The following is a 17,538-nucleotide window of genomic DNA, read 5'->3' as shown; positions in this document are numbered from 1 at the left end:
TTTGATTACAAGTATTTGCATTGTAAAAAAACAAGAAATATTTTTCAATTCAGCTTACAAAGAATTATGTACAAAAATAACTGCATTAAAAAATAAAACAATGTAAAGTTTTAGAGCCTGCAAGTTCACTCAGTCCTACTTCATGTTCAGCCAATCGCTCAGATAAGCAAGTTTGTTTACATTTGCAGGAGATAATGTTGCCTGCTTCTTGTTTACAATGTCACCTGAAAATGAGAACAGGTGTTTGCATGGCACTGTTATAGCCAGCATTGCAAGATATTTATGTGCCAGATACACTAATTTATGTGCCAGATGCCAGATTCATGTGTCCCTTCATGCTTCAACCACCATTCAAGGGGACACACGTTCATGCTGTTGATGGGTTCTGCTTGATAACAATCCAAAGAAGTGCGGTCCGATGCATGTTCATTTTCATTATTTGAGTCAGATGCCACTGGATGAAGGCTGATTTTCTTTTTTGGTGGTTTGAGTTCTGTAGTTTCCCCACCGGGGTGTTGCTGTTTTAAGACTTCTGAAAGCATGTTCCACACCTTGTCCCGCTCAGATTTTGGAAGGCACTTCAGATTATTACATGTTGGGTCGAGTGCTGCAGCTATCTTTAGAAATCTCATATTAGTTCCTTCTTTGCATTTTGTGAAATCTGCTGTGGAAGTGTTCTTAAAATGAACAACATGTGCTGGGTCATCATCCGAGACTATTATAACATGAAATATATGGCAGAATGCAGGTAAAACAGAGCAGGGGACATACAATTCTCCCCCAAGGAGTTCAGTCACAAATGTAATTAATACTTTTTTTAACGAGTGTCATCAGCATGGAAGCATGCATTCTGGAATGGTGGCCGAAGCATGCAGGGGCATACAAATGTTTAGCATATCTGGCATGTAAATACCGTGCTATGCAAGCTACAAAAGTGCCATACAAATGCCTGTTCTCACTTTCTGGTGATGTAAATAAGAAGAGAGCAGCATTATCTCCTGTAAATGTAAACAAACTTGTTTGTCTTAGTGATTGGCTGAACAAGAAATAGCACTGAGTGGACTTGTAGGCTCTGAAGTTTTACATTGTTTTGTTTGTGAGTGAAGTTATGTAACAAAAAAAATCTACATTTGTAAGTTGTACTTTCACGACAGAGATTGCACTACAGTACTTGTGTAAGGTGAATTGAAAAATATTTTTAAATCATTTTTACAGTGCAAATATTTGTAATAAAAATACACTTTGATTTCAATTATAGATTACAATATATATGAAAATATAGAAAAACATCAAAAATATTTAATACATTTCAATTGGTATTCTATTGTTTAACAGTGCAATTAAAACGGCGATTAATCGCAATTCTTTTTTTAATCGCGATTCATTTTTTGGAGTTCATTGTGTGAGTTAATTGTGATTAATCAACAGCCCTAGTTTCTACATTAGTGAGAACATAATTCTGGTGAGGCAATATTAAAGGTCATGATATCTGTCTTATTGAGATTGATTTTCAGTCCAATTTGCTGACTGAATGCGTTGAGTTGTTTTTTCTTGTATATGGTGTTGGGTATGTGATAGGAGAGCGAGATCATCTGCAAAGTCCAGGTCTTCAAGGGATGAGAATGGTGTCCATTAAACCATTCTTCTGTTGTACACTGCATTACCCAGTCGATGGCAATGTTGAAGAGGATTGCAGACATGACACACTCCTGACATACCCCTGTTTTGACTTCAAAACTGAGCTCACTGTGATCAACACTGCATGTAAAGTTGAAATAAAAGCTTTTGATGATGTTGATAGGATCTTCAGCAAAAAAAGCAAGCAAGAAGGGAAAAAAGCATCACATTTTAGCCCTTTAAAAAGGCATTAAAAAAGCAAAAGCAGCACAAACTTAATTCTTCTGTTTCTTCGTAGGTCACATTTAAAATTAACAGCAGTAGGGCAACCACTTTACTGTATCTATCTTATTCTTATATTTATGTATATTGATTTTTCTATTATTTCTATTAATAAAGTTTCTGTACATGCTTCACCAATCTCATCTTCTTAATTAATTCTAAACAATCTCCTGAATAAAAAACTTGTTATTTGTGACACGTGCACTTTGCTCTTTTCATTAATCCCAGGCTACAAGTGTATCTGGTCTTAGATCAGCATTCAGAGCTCCACAATTCCTACACATCTCCACTTTAATTTCAATGCATGTGCAATTTCTTATTAATGCAGCTCACCTGATGTGGACACAGAACAATGTTAGCAAATTGTTTTCTGTGTTGTAAGACTTTTTTCATTGCATGCTCCCCAAAATGACACACCCCATTTAATTTTTTTCTCTATGATTGATGTCACCAATTTTCTTATGCACACTTACACAATGAACTTATCTCTTACTGATACCCAACAGGCCCACCTGCATGTGGATGTTGCTGCATTTACTACACCACATGCAGAGAAAATAAAAGATAGGCAAGGTGAACAGAGCAAAGCTTTCATTCCTAGGATTGAGCAACCATGTCTTCTAGGTCTTCTCGTGGTGGTGATTAGTTATGCATGATCCTTGTACAGAATATACCATTGTACAAAAGTTAGCTAAGGTGAACTGAACAGATCGGGAATAGGTGATAAACTTCTCATTCACAGCCTGATTTTCTGCTCTGAATTGCATCTACTCAAGGCCATCTTTGCCTCTCCCAACATCAACTACACCCATTCTGATTACATTTCAGAATGTAAAATGAAACTGTGATCCAGGGAAGTCTCATGAAGACACATATAGAGTCAAATTTTCAGTGAATGCAACCTGACCTCAAAATCTGTGCATTCAAAATTACACTTCAAAATTTTTGGCATGCAGTTTTGAGTAATTGCTTTTTTGTGTGGCCCCAAAATGTAAGTTAATTATTACTGTTACTTGCATTGTGGTAGTGCCTAGAAGTGCCAACCAGAAATCAGGATGCTGTTATGCTAGGCACTGTACAAACACAGAACAAAAGGCTGGTCCCTGCCCCAAACAGCTTACAATCGAAAGCAAAAATTGTGCAGTTTGAAGGATTTTTTTGCACACTATTAGATGCAGAAATTATTTTTTATTCTAAAGAAGAAATTCCCAAATTGTGATCCATGGACCACAGATGCATCACCTAGCACTTGCTGTGGCCAGAGAGACCTGGCTGGTCACAGGGAAATGGCTTTTGTACTTCCTTCTGATCCTAAATTGTATTAAAAGACAACTAAAAGGACATATGGACTTTCCATATGAGCCATCACTGTAGGGATGTTATAGGATTGCAAATGAGGATGGGAAGTGGACCACACTAGAAAGAGTTTGCAAATCTCTGCTCTAGAGAACCACTTTGCACTGAAAAAAATTACATAAAGCATTTTAAAAATTAGCAAATATTCAATATATTTTTGCAGTATTCACCCAGCTCTGATTTCTTGTTATTATTTTATTACCATTTAAAGAAGATTTAAAAATGAAGCACTCAAGTAATAATAATTATAAAATCATCTGAACATTCCAGTTACAAGAACTAGGATCAGAATTAAGAGGTACGGTCCTCATGTCATGTCCCCTTCTCCCCCTTAGTGGATATCCCTGAAAGTAATTTGTTATGGGGGTTTAAAACTTCCCCTCATGCATTCAGTAGCATGAGACATGTGTTTAAGTGCCTTTCTGAATCAAGCCTATTTAACTATTCTGGACCAGTGTGGCAATTCCTATATCCTAGGCGTAGTGAATTGCATAATATGTAACCATGAATATGGTAGATACTCACGTCACTAGGGCAAGAGGCAGATTTATTGTTTCTAGAAATGTTTTGTTTGCCCTAACAGGTGTGTCAGGTAGCTTTTGCATAAAGATAAACCCACACACATTCCTCATGCAAATAGTGACACAACAGTTGCTCTTAGCCTTAAGTAGTCAGTATATGTAACAAACCTGTACCTACATCCACATATATTTACTGAGTACTCAAATGTACAAGGTAAATAAAGCACATTGTACCAAGGAGAAACACAAAGTATTGCTGAAAGGGAAGGGCCAGGCTGCAGACTGATATGGTGTGAATCAGCTAGAGCTAGGTGAATAACTCGGTATAAATATTTTATCTGATAAACATTACCTCTCTCTCTGTCTGGGACTTGCCCACCACCAGGGCATGATTTTCTCTCATTTATCCTGCTGATAATAGCTCACCTTGACTGATCACTCTCCTTATAGTGTGTATGGTAACACCCATTGTTTCATGTTCTCTGTGTATACATATATCTCTATGTATATATCTATATCTATATATATCTTCCTACTGTATTTTCTACTACGTGCATCTGATGAAGTGGGCTGTAGCCCACGAAAGCTTATGCTCAAATAAATGTGTTAGTCGCCAAGGCCTGGTCTACGCTAGGACTTTAATTCGAATTTAGCAGCGTTAATTCGAATTAACCGTGCACCCATCCACACCACGAAGCTATTTAATTCGACATAGAGGGCTCTTTAGTTCGACTTCTGTACTCCTCCCCGACGAGGGGAGTAGCACTAAATTCGACATGGCCATGTCGAATTAGGCTAGGTGTGGACGGAAATCGACCTTAGTAGCTCCGGGAGCTATCCCACACTGCACCACTCTGTTGACGCTCTGGACAGCAGTCCGAGCTTGGATGTTCTGATCAGGCACACAGGAAAAGCCCCGGGAAAATTTGAATTCCTTTTCCTGCCTGGCCAGTTTGAATCTCATTTCCTGGTTGGACATCGGGGCGAGCTCAGCAGCACCGGCAACGATGCAGAGCTCTCCAGCAGAGGAGTTCATGCAATCTCAGAATAGAAAGAGGGCCCCAGCATGGACTGACTGGGAAGTCTTGGATCTGATCGGTGTGTGGGGTGAGGAGTCTGTGCTTTCGGAGCTGCGCTCCAAAAAACGGAATGCAAAGACCTACGAGAAGGTCTCCAAAGCCATGAGAGACAGAGGATACAGCCGGGATGCAACGCAGTGCCGCGCGAAAATCAAGGACCCCAGACAAGGCTACCACAAGACCAAAGCGGCAAACGGACGCTCCGGAGCCTGCCACCACTGCCCCACCAGTGACCGTGGACTCTGACGATGGGATAGTGTCGACAGCCAGTTCCTCGGCGATGTTCGCGGACGGGGAAGATGAGGAAGGGTTTGCGGAGGACGAGGCAGGCGACAGCGCTTACAACGCTGGTTTCCCCAACAGCCAGGATCTCTTCATCACCCTCACAGAGATCCCCTACCAATCCTCCCCAGCCGTTAACCCAGACCCTGATTCAGGGGAAGGATCAGTCGGTAAGTGCTTTAAACATGTAAACTTTTATTATTAATGGAACAGGAATCTGAACTATGTGAAAAGGAGGTCTATATATATGGGGATAGAACAGAAATCCTCTTGGGAGATCTCCACGAAGCTCTCCTGGAGGTAATCGAGAAGCCTCCGCAGGAGGTTCCTGGGGAGAGCTGCCTTACTGGGTGCTCCGTGGTAGCACACTTTTCCGCGCCAGGCTTTCATGAGGTACTCAGGGAGCATTGCCTCCCCGAGCATGGCTGCATAGGCCCCTGGTTTGTGCTGGCTTTCACGCAGCATGCGCTCTCTATCTCCTTCAGTGACCGTCCTCAGGGTGATCTCGCTCAGAGACTCCTGCATCTAATTAGGGGAATTACTGTAATGTTATGCCTGGTCCAAAGTATTTTTAAAAAATCTCCAGACAGACGGCGTAGCAGAGACTCAGCACGCTGCTGCGTGACAAGCGTAATGGAAAGCCAAAGAATCAAATGGACGCTCATGGAGGGAGGGGGGACTGAGGACGCAAGCTATCCCACAGTTCCTGCAGTCTCCGAAAAGCATTTGCATTCTTGGCTGAGCTCCCAATACCTGTACGGTCAAACGCATTGTCTGCAGCGGTTCAGGGCATAGCTCGTCAATGTACCCCCCTCCCCCACCCCCAGAAGGAAAAGGAAAAGAAATAGTCTCTTGACTCTTTTAAATGTCACCCTATGTGTACTGAATGCTGCTGGTAGACGCGATGCTGCGGCACTGTACTGTAGCATCCTCCCCCCCTCATGGGTTGCTGACGGTGCAATATGACTGATATCCGTCGTCATCATCAGCCTTGCGGTAGATGGTGCAGTGCAATATGACTGGTACCCGTCCTCGTCATCAGCCCATAAGTAGACGGCCTGCTAACCGTCTTCATCATAGCAACAGGGGGCTGAGCTCCATCAGCCCCCGCCCTTCATGCGTAAAGAAAAGATTCTGTACTGCCTGGACTGTCATAGCAGCAGGATGCTGTTCTCCTCTCCCCCACACTGCTTAATGTCCTGTCTGGACAATCATGGCAGCTGGAGGCTGCCTTCCCCTCATTTCATTTCACTAACAAGTCACTGTTTCTTATTCCTGCATTCTTTATTACTTCAGCACACAAATCAGGGGACACTGCAACAGTAGCCCGGGAAGGCTGGGGGAGGAGGGAAGCAACAGGTGGGGTTGTTGCAGGAGCACCCCCTGTGAATGCCATGCAGCTCATCATTCCTGCATAATCTGACACGGAGCAGCTGTGCTCTCTGGTTCTCTGATACACTGGATCTCTACTACACTTGCCCCATATTCTATGCAGGAATTATTCTATTTTTACATACCATAAAGGAGGGATTGACTCAGGGAGTCATTCCCAGTTTTGTCTTTTGCGCCCCCGGCTGATCTCGGCCAGGGGCACCTATGACAGCAGCAGAAGGTATAATGCAATACGACTGGTAACCATCATCACATTGCCAATTTACAATGAGATGGTACAGTATGGCTGATAACCATCTGTGCTGTCATGCAAAAGCAAATGAATGCTGCTGTATAGCGCTGCTGAATCGTCTCTGTCCGCGGCATCTAGTACACATACGGTGACAGTGACAAAAGGCAAAACAGGCTCCATGGTTGCCACGCTATGGCGTCTGCCAGGGTAATCCAGGGAAAACGGGCTCGAAATGATTGTCTGCTGTTGCTTTTCTGGAGGAAGGAATGAGTGACGACATTTACCCAGAACCACCCGCGACAATGAAATTTGCCCCATCAGGCACTGGGATCTCAACCCAGAATTCAAAGGGTCGGGGGACACTGCGATGGAGTGGGACAGAGGCAGAGTTTATGCTTTCTGGATTGCCTGCAGCAGGAGTGCGCACGAGATAGGGGCTGCACATGCTCTTGTTCACAGACACAGACTAGACTGTGTTCATTGTTCGCAAAAATGTATCTTTGCAAGGAATTCACTCCCTTTTCCCCATCACACAGCTTCGACTGTCTCCAGACCTGCCACAGCATCCCCCTCACAGAGGCTGGCAAAGATTAGGCGGCGAAAGAAAAAGACACGGGACGAGATGTTCACTGAACTTATGGGCTGCTCCTGAGACGAGGCGGACCAGCAGAGCCAGTGGAGGGAGACCCTCTCTCTGTACCAGCGCTCACACAGCGAATGGGAGGAGAAGTGGCATGAGGAAGACAAGCAGGCAACTCAAACACTGCTTGGACTAATGAGGGAGCAAACGGACACGCTCCATCGCCTTGTGGATGTTCTGCAGGATTGCAAGCAGGAGGACAGAGCCTCCCCACAGTGTATCTGCAACCGCCCTCCCCTGCCACAAAGTCCCATACCCCCCTCACCCAAAATAACCAGAAGGAGGGTGCCAGGGGCCGTGAAAACTGTCACTGCACCCCATCAGAGTGCTCAAGTACCCAAAAGCTCTCATACCCTAAATTTTGAGAAGTCCTTCCCGTCCTGACTCACCCAAGCCCCAATCCCAGTTTCATCCCCTAACTGTCTAGTTAATTATTAAAAATACTTTGCTGTTAATTACTGTTTCCGTCATGTTTTTTTACAGAAGACTGTGTTTGAAGGGGAGGGTGGGGAAGGGGGTTGGTAATTGCATAGGACGGTCACCTTTACCAGGGTACAGACACGGGGGCAGGATCAGCAGCAGGTCACACACACAGTGCAGTCAGTAGGCACCCTGGTCGGTATGGGAGGTGGTTTCCAGGTTCTGTGTGGGTGGGGGGGTACGTGACTTTGTAGCGGGGGAGGGCGGTTACAGATCTTATGCAGCGGTCCTTGTCCTGGACCGCAGAGTCACGCAGCAGAGGAATCTGTATCCGTCCTCCTCCGCCAAGGTCACATAGCCCCCGCACACAGAATCCCAAAAAGGAGGGATGGCAGGCTCCGTTGAAACAACCAGTCCGGCACTGCGGACCGCTTTAGGAGCAGGAGCCTGTCATTCCTCGAGTTTAGAGGCGGTCTTTACATCACTGCACACCCTACGCAGCACAGTCTGCGTCCCAGTTTCAACCCTTTAACGCAAAGTCATTAATAAAGAAACCTTTGTTAAGTAACAATGGAACATGTATTTTATATTTTTACATGTGTGTTGGAAGTGGGGGAAACGGGGTGAATGGGGTATGTAACTGCAGAGGATAGTCAACAGTAACTGGGTAAAGAAACGGGCAGATTCAGCTTCTCAGTAAAAAAACTGAACAGTCACAGGTCACACTGCTCGCAGGTACTTGAAGAGTTCCTTGTCGCTGTCCAAGGCGCCTGTATAGGGCTTCATGAGCCAGGGCATTAGTGGGTAGGCTGGGTCCCCGAGGATCACTATAGGCATCTGCACATCCCCAACAGTTATTTTGTGGTCCGGGAAGAAACTACCTTCCTGCAGGTGTCTAAACAGACCACAGTTCCTGAAAACACGCGCGTCATGAACCTTGCCTGGCCACCCGACGTTGATGTTGGTAAAATGTCCCCTATGGTCCACCAGTGCTTGCAGCACCATTGAAAAGTAGCCCGATTTCTCAGCAGCTGACTGTGGAAGAGGTGGACGATAAGGTGCGAGGAGGTAAAAACGGCCATAACTGCAGTGGGCTCCATGCTCACAGTGCTGTGGCGTCCGCGCTGTCACTGACCAGAAAAGTGCACGAACAGATTGCCCGCAGGCACTTTCAGGGAGGGAGGGCGTGATTGACGGTTCAATGATGACAGTTACCCAAAACCACCCTCGACACATTTTTTCCCCCAGCAGGCATTGGGGGCTCTACCCAGCATTCCAATGGGCAGCGGGGACTGCGGGAACTGTGGGATAGCTTCCCACAGTGCACCACTTCCAAAGTCGACGCTTGCCCCGTTAGTGTGGACTCACAAAGTCGAATTAGTGTCCTTAGTGTGGATACACAAATTCGACTTCGTAAGGTCGATTCCACAAATTCGACTTAAGTTGATTCGAACTACTCTTGTAGTGTAGACATACCCTAAGGTGCCACAAATACTCCTGTTCTTTTTGCAGATACAGACTAATATGGCTGCTACTCTGAAACCTCTCATTTAGTTGTTGCTGAAATGTCCCATTTTTGTGAAAAATTTATGTTCTGCAGATTGTGGATGAGCAGTTTGTTACAAGTATTCAGTGTATAAAATGGGAGTTGTTTTGAGTGGATACATACATCACATGGTATATTGCTGATCCCTGAATGGAGGAGTGTACTTTAAACTCTGCTGCAAATATTTATGTTGACAAATTGAAAATTTGCCTTTCTTGGATATTCTACTTATTACTCATTCACTCCCTGACATCTTTGTAAAGAGACCACTGAAAAAGTCTGCTCACAGGACTCCAGGCTGGGAATTTGCGGTTCTAATAAACTGCATCACAACGGAGTGGAGAGCAGAGGAATTTCCCGCAACTAAAACAGGAAGTAAGGGAGGCATGATCAGGTGCCAACCCATAATACTCTTAGTAACCCAGTTAACCCTTTGATGACAACTTTATTACAGTTTTATATTAAATTAAAATTACTGAAACCTGCTCATTTTGCATGTAGTTAACCTATGTAATCACAGCCATCTCAAGTCTCACATCTGAGGTGTGAGACTTGCGCATTTGAAGCCTGCCTCACATACATTAACCTCACGAAATCTCACACATGGATCTGGGCCTATGCAGGGAGAACCTGGGGTGGAGGGAGGTTGGAGAGTGAGTCCACCCCACACTCACCATGAAGTGGCAGCTCCTGTCAACGGACACAGGCTCTGAAATGTGGGGCTGAGCCCAGGACAGGAAGCAGAAGCCCATGTGCCAGGTCACAGCGCCACTCAAATTTGGCCTGGCCGCTGCTCTGTCATGCCACTAGGGAAGGAGCTCCATGGTTATATGACACAGTGACGGTGACTTGGTGTCCATGGCTGGGGGCAGGAGAAACAGATGGACTGGCCATAAATTGGCTCTGGGAGCTGAGAGCCAATGGGATGGCAGTGACCAGAATTGGGTGATAAGAGCAGAGCACTTCCACTGCATGAGTGTGCCCTGCCCCCAACAACTGCTGGGTGTGGGGGCTGGCCAGAGCCTGATTTCTAATATTCAGAAAAACTCGCTCATAACAATTTTGCCAACTTGAGATCTCTGGTAATCATGTATTCTTTCTTTCATTAGCCTTGCCTTCCCATTCCTGTCCCATACACCTCCTTTGTATGCTACATACACCAGTATTCACTATTAACTAGAGTGTTAGTTCTTCAGGGCAGGAACTGTGGTTTTTAATTCTTGTTTGCATGGTGCCTATCACAATGGGGTCCGATCCTCATTGGGATCTTCAGCAACTGCCTTAATATGCATAGCAAATAACAGTATCCTGCAATATTTGTACAAAAGTGGCTGGTTTTGGCAAACATTTCTGCCAGCGAGCTCATCTGCTAGAATGACCGCATATACAAATGCAAATTGTGTAAAAAATTGAAATATTTATGGATTTTTATTTATTTACAGAATCCATCCAATTCTGTTTTGTCATCCAAGATTTGCTCCTTCGGGGCTTGATTCTGCCACATTTATTCACGCTAAGCAATGCCTTTCTCAGTGAGAAGTCCCACTGGGATCAATAGGACTACTCACTCAGTAAGGTACTAAAAAGAGGTAGAGTCTGGCTATTCATACTTCTGGAAATAACTCTTAAATGAACAGCACATATTGTTCTTACCAGGCCCATGATGTATCCTTTGGGGAGTTTGCCACTGACTTCAGTAAGGCCAGGATTTCACCCCATATTTTTAGCAATGATAAGACTGTAGAGACATTTTTAACCAGATGCCTGGTTGAGTCCAGTCAGATAGATTCCGGAAAGCACTTGATTAGCACATATAGACAGAAAACACATTGTGCCTATTTTGGCACTATAACTAGAACATGGCATTATAAGTTCACTGTGGTTGACAGACTAAAGCAAGAAGAGTGGTACATCAGTCAGGGTTTGAGAGGGACCTCTTTGACACCGCTTTTAAAAAAGTTATGGCCCAGAATCTAATGCCCTTACTTACACTGAGTAATTTCTTACTCTGTGAGTAGTCCCATTCATTCATATTACTCAGTGTGAATAAGGTTACCAGAATCTCTGCCTCTATATGACTTAAGAAAATAGCTAATTATTGTCACTGTACTTATCTGATTGGCATTTTAGCTAGTTCCTGCTAATAAAAAAATTGAGATTTTAAAAGAAATGTAAATGTTGACGTTTTCACAGGTCATTGAGTTTTACAATGTTAAGTCGCTGAGCTATTATACATTGATTGAGCAAATAGCAAATGGAGTGATTTGCCAAAGAGAAATACACAAATATTGAACTAAGAATCAATGACAGTCGACTACTCTCCAAGGATTGCAAAAGTTAACAGGAAATCTTTACCCAAGAGGTAACTAATTTCTGCCTAAAAATCATACAGCTTTATTTGTTTGTTTGTGTTACACCATCTCTCCTGCTAAGTACAGGAAATCTCATCATAAAAGGAAATTTGTTTGCTATGAAGCTTGTTTTTCATTTATATGCCATATTTGCTGGCTTATCTTTTAGTCATCTCACAATACTGACAATCAGTGGTGGGTTGTTTTTTAAGTATTCGACAACATATGGATGAGAATATGTTTTTAAAAAGCACAAAAATTTTATTTCACATTTAATTTCATCTTAATCTTTGATCAGAACCTGATCTAATGCATTTTATCCAGAATAAATGTTTATTTAAATACCCCTAACATGACCTGATTACATTTTCCCTCTTCATTAAAAATCTTTCAGTTGATCCAGATATTCTTTTAAAACCTTCATAAAGGACTTCATTTCAGAAATGAGCTCAAGATGCCTCCCCAAGCAATTGCCATCAAAGTAGCTTCAACAATATGCCTGCTGTGTTTGAGCAATTTCACATTAAAATGATCTCCTGAAACTCGAACAATGATTCTATGATTCTCTAAGACAAATAGAGTTTAAGTGCATCTCTAAAGAAAAATAATGTAGGGCCTGATTCAAAGCCCACTGAAGACAACAGGAGCCTTTGCATTTACTTCTATAGGCTTTGAATCTGGCCATGATTGTATTGGGTCCTCATGCAGCCACACAGTAGAGCAAGAGGTAGAAAGGACTGAGGCCCTCAGCATTTGTCACCTTGGCACAAGGAGAGGGGTTGGACCTCAGATACTTACCTCCAAGAGTAAATTGGTGGAAAGGTAGTGGAGAAGAGCAGATCCAAGAGCGTGTTCCCACCTTAAGCACTGGCCTGCTGAACTGGCTGGTTGTGTGGGATGAAACATGCTACATTCATTAACCAGGTATTGTAAGTTACTACTTTCCACCTTAATGGACCACTTTAATAGCTCTCTGAAGCACACTTCCCAACGCTATTCCTGTATCAGTACATCTCTGTATTGTGGGCTAGCCCTTACCATACAAGAGGAACAACTAAACTCTTAGAGATAATATATATTACTGGGACAATTAAGGACAGTGATAATAGCACTAAGAGACTTTTAATCATTGACTAACATGTAGAGTAGTTTAACAATGCTGCAGAAGTGCAACACAGTAGCTGTTACGATTCTGTAGTCTGGGGGGTCTTTTAGCGCAAGTCTACACTGCAACTGGGAGCAAGCCTCTGAGGCTTTGTCTACACTAGCACTTTTGTCAGTTAGAGGTGCGGAAAAAAAAACACATGCCTGACCAACAAATGTTTCACCAACAAAAGTGCTGGCGTGGACAGCGCTATGTCAGCAAGAGAGGCTTATGCCCACATAGCTAACGCCGCTCGTTGGGGGTGGTTTCAGTATGCTGGCAGGAGAGCTCTCTCCCGCTGTGCTGCTGTAAGGTTTGTAGTGTAGACATAGCCTAAGCCCAGATAGACTGGTGCTAGTGGGGCTCAAGCTAGTTTGCTAAAAATAGCAGTGTGGACATTGCGACTTGGGCAGCAGCTTGGGTTATCAAGCCCATCCAACCCCCTAGGTCTGAGCATGTGTGTCTAGCCCAGGTCTCCACCAGAGCCACAGTGCCCACACTGCTATTTTTAGCTCAAAGCCACACAGCTCAAGGTTGGCTACCCAGGCTGGGAGGCTCGCTCCTAGCTGCAGTGTAGGCCTTATATCTATGCTCTGTTGTGTTGCTATCAAGTCTTAGCCTGTATAAAAATGATAGATGGGCTCTAGATTGGAAGCTTGAATCCAAATGCCTTTGAATTTGTGGGGTATAGATTTGTATTCACATTCCCAGTTCCAAACCTATCCTACAGTTTTGATTCTAAGCCAGAGCTGAAACCAGAAGAGGCCTCTTTTCCATTTCTGGTTGGGGTGCAGAAATGTTGTAGGATCAGCTTCTGAGATTTTATGCCATCAAATCTGAAGCTGAATCCCTCATTCAACCCAAGAGGGCTTTTCGCTGGCACAAACTCCTGGTGAACAGATCAATAATTGCTTGAATCCTCATATCCTTTTCAAATTAATACTCCAAATGTATGGACCTGATTATGCCATCTTATCAGATAACTTAAACAAGCAACCTGTCTGCACATTAATTGTTATTGAGGATTAATGTTGTTTATAAAATGAAATCAATACAATCTCTATTGCTTATTAACTGAAACATTCTAGGCTTTGGTCTGTTTGCTTTGCTTTTCAATTAGTTTCTATTATTTTCCCTATTAGCTTTCAACAAATAGCTGTAGAAATAAACTTAATGGTTGTGAAACTGTTATCAGAGTCAACAAAGCGCCTTAATGGAAAATCTTGTATATTTAAATGCAAAAAAGAATCCAATGTTTAATCATTTGACATTATGAGATAAGTTTATTACCATACATCTGTTCTGTGCTGGGTCTCAGATTTTTTTTTTTTAAGCTGAGCAATTAAGAGTTCTTTAGGTCAGATGTCAGAATGTTCGGTTGTTTATTACATTTGAGATTAATAAACTCTAAAGTCTAATAGCCTTTGTTATAAAAATTATTAAATTCGCAACAGATAAAGAAGCAGTGGGGTTGCTAACAAAAATAATAAGATTATCCAATTATGTTTTATAATATTCTCAACACCATGCAGCTGTTTGGAATTTCATGGAAGGCTTTTTTTTAAATCATCTCTTTGCATGCCTTCTCTGTGGTCCGGTTTCTATGCCAGCTGAATGCCCTACTGCATTAGCAAGAGGTTGTTCCCTCATTACCAGGGTACAGGTGAAGTCATTAGCGATAAGGCTGCACTTTCCCAAACTTGCCTGAACTCTGTCAGCTGGGTTTTTTTCAGCTCAGTCATACTGTCCTGAGAACTATCAAACTGAGGCAGATTAAGGCAGTGATCTTTGAGAGGCAGCAGAATGTAACAGTGAGTCCAAGTCTATCCCGGGGATGGGAGGAGATCAAGAAGTGCATTGGGAAGTTAGAATCTGCCTGGGGACAGGAACTGGGGAAAGAGTCTATTTTGAGGGAGTGGGGGGAGAGGAGTAAGATCAAGGAGGTGAGCAGGAAGCTGGGAGGAAGAGCTGATTGACAGAGAGGAATAGTTTGAGGGGCCTCAGGGTATGGCTACACTGGCAATTTGCAGCGCTGGAAAGCCTCCACCAGCGCTGCAATTAGTAAGTGGCCACACCTGCAGGGCACTTCCAGCGCTGCAACTCCCTGGCTGCAGCGCTGGCCGTACACCTCACTCAGCATGGGGAATAAGGATTCCAGCGCTGGTGCTGCAGCGCTGGTCATCAAGTGTGGCCACACACCAGCGCTGTGATTGGCCTCCAGGGTATAAGGATGTATCCCAGAATGCCTGTTCAGCCACTCTGCTCATCAGGTCAGACTCTACTGCCCTGGCCTCAGGTGACCCGCCCTTTAAATGCCCAGGGAATTTTAAAAATCCCCTTCCTGTTTGCTCAGCCAGGTGTGGAGTGCAATCAGTGAATCTTTACAGGTGACCATGCCTCCACGTGGCAAACGAGCCCCAGCATGGAGCAATGGCGAGCTGATGGACCTCATCAGTGTTTGGAGGGAGGAATCTGTGCAGGCACAGCTGCGCTCTAGCCGTAAGAATTATGATACCTTTGCCCAGGTATCAAGAGCCATGCAGGATAGGGGCCATGAGCGTGACGCGCTGCAGTGCAGGGTAAAAGTAAAGGAGCTGCGGAGTGCCTATTGCAAAGCACGCAAGGGAAACCGCAGATCCGGCGCTGCCCCCACGACCTGCCGGTTTTACAAGGAGCTGGATGCGATTTATGGGGGTGACCTCTCTGTAAATCCAAGGACCACGATGGACAGTTCAGAGCCGGTAGAGGAGGGGGAGGGAGAGGGGGAGACAGACAGTGAGGCTACTGTGGTGGGGGAAGACACCCCGGAGTCCCAGGAGGCATGCAGTCAGGAGCTCTTCTCAAGCCAGGAGGAAGCTAGCCAGTCTCAGCCCCTGGGACTTCGTGCAGAAGAATCACAGGAGCAGGTCCCAGGTAAGCAGCTTTTATTGCAATGCAAAGGTTTTGGGAGAGGAGGGGGGGTGGTATGGCTGCATGCTTGCATGCCTAGACATGGAATATCCTATTGATGTGGTCTATCACGTCGCGGTAATCTGCCTCTGTAATCTCTTCAAAAGTTTCAGCAAGAGCATAGGCAATTCGCGTGACCAAGTTTAAAGGGAGAGCCAGTGTGGTCCCTGTCCCAGTCAGGCTAACGCGTCCGCACCACTGTTCCAGGAGGGGTGGGGGGACCATTGCTGCACACAGGCAAGCTGCATAGGGGCCAGGGCGGAATCCACATTGTTGTAGGAGACCCTCCCTTGCTTCCCAGGTAACCCGCAGCAGGGAGATATCTTCAAGTATTAACTCCTGTGGGAAATGGAGGGAATGTTTCAGTGCAGGTCTCCCAACTGCTGCTTGCTTCCTGCCTTTACCAAAGCCCAAAAAAAGCAGTTCACCCATGAAGCAAAAAGCACCCTGCCCAGGCAAACCGCGGCAGGAACCCCAGGTTTAATTCCTGAGGGACATGGAGGGAGTGTTTCCCAGCATGTCTCCCAGGTTTTATTGACTTCTACTTCTACTATGCCATACCCTCACTTACCATTTCTGGGAGGCTGTGAATTCTCTAGCTGTGTTTGAAATGTCTGAGGAATGCTACAGTGTGAGACTTGAAACTAACTTCAGATTATACACAATGCAGGCTCTCTTTAAATGTATCATTTGCTGAATTTTTACAGTGTCCTTGACTAGTCCTGGACCGGTCTTATCAGTGACTGAAAGAAAGCTTCAGAACCTGAGAAGGAAGCCTAACAAAAGCAAGGAAGATTTGGTGAAGGCAGTTATGAACCAGTGTGCAACAGAGAATAAAACTGCGCAGGAATGGAGAGAAAAGATGCAGCACTGGAAGGAAACAGAAAGCAGGAGAAAGGCGTTGATGCTGAAGAAAACCACGAGGCAGCTTATAAACCTCATGGCACGCCAAACAGACTGTATGCAGTCACTGGTAGCAATGCAGGCAGAGCACTACCGTGCCAAACCCCCACCCTCCCAAACCTCTTTCCTCTATGCACCAATGTCAGCTCCAAGTCCCGTTCCCCAGCATCCAGGTTCTTACCTACACCATCACCAGCTGCCCCCGACACCTGTACGGTCACCTATGAGCCCAGAGAACTACGACCCTTACCCTCTGCACTCAACCCCCATCACCATGCAACAGTACAATCCTGAGGTGCACAGCACTCCTGGCAGTACATATGCAAACCTATGAATGTACAGTTCAACAACCAACCCCCCTGCCCGTTTACTTGCTTTTTTTTAAATAAATGATTTCTTGGATTATGAAACAGTTTTTATTATTGCATAAAGTGAAAGATAACAAACACCAAGGAAAACACAGGCAATTAAAAGCACTGTAACCAGTGCACGTCACTCCTGGTCAAGGCAAAAAACACTACTGTTGGCTTTCAGCCTCAAATTCCTCCCTCAAGGCATCCCTAATCCTTGTTGCCCTGTGGTGGGCGTCTCTAGTAGCCCTGCTGTCTGGCTGTGCAAATTCAGCCTCCAGGACTTGTACCTCGTTGGTCCATGCCTGGCTGAATGTTTCACCCTTCCCTTCACAAATATTATGGAGGGTACAGCACGCGGATATAACCGCAGGGATGCTGCTTTCCCCCAAGTCTAGCTTCCCATAAAGGGCTCTCCAGCACCCCTTTAAAGCACACTCCACAGTCATTCGGCACCGGCTCAGCCTGTAGTTG

This window comes from Mauremys reevesii, linkage group 2 (genome assembly GCF_016161935.1).
Source record: "Mauremys reevesii isolate NIE-2019 linkage group 2, ASM1616193v1, whole genome shotgun sequence".
NCBI lineage: Eukaryota > Metazoa > Chordata > Testudines > Geoemydidae > Mauremys > Mauremys reevesii.
Note: the sequence above shows the minus strand (reverse complement) of the source record.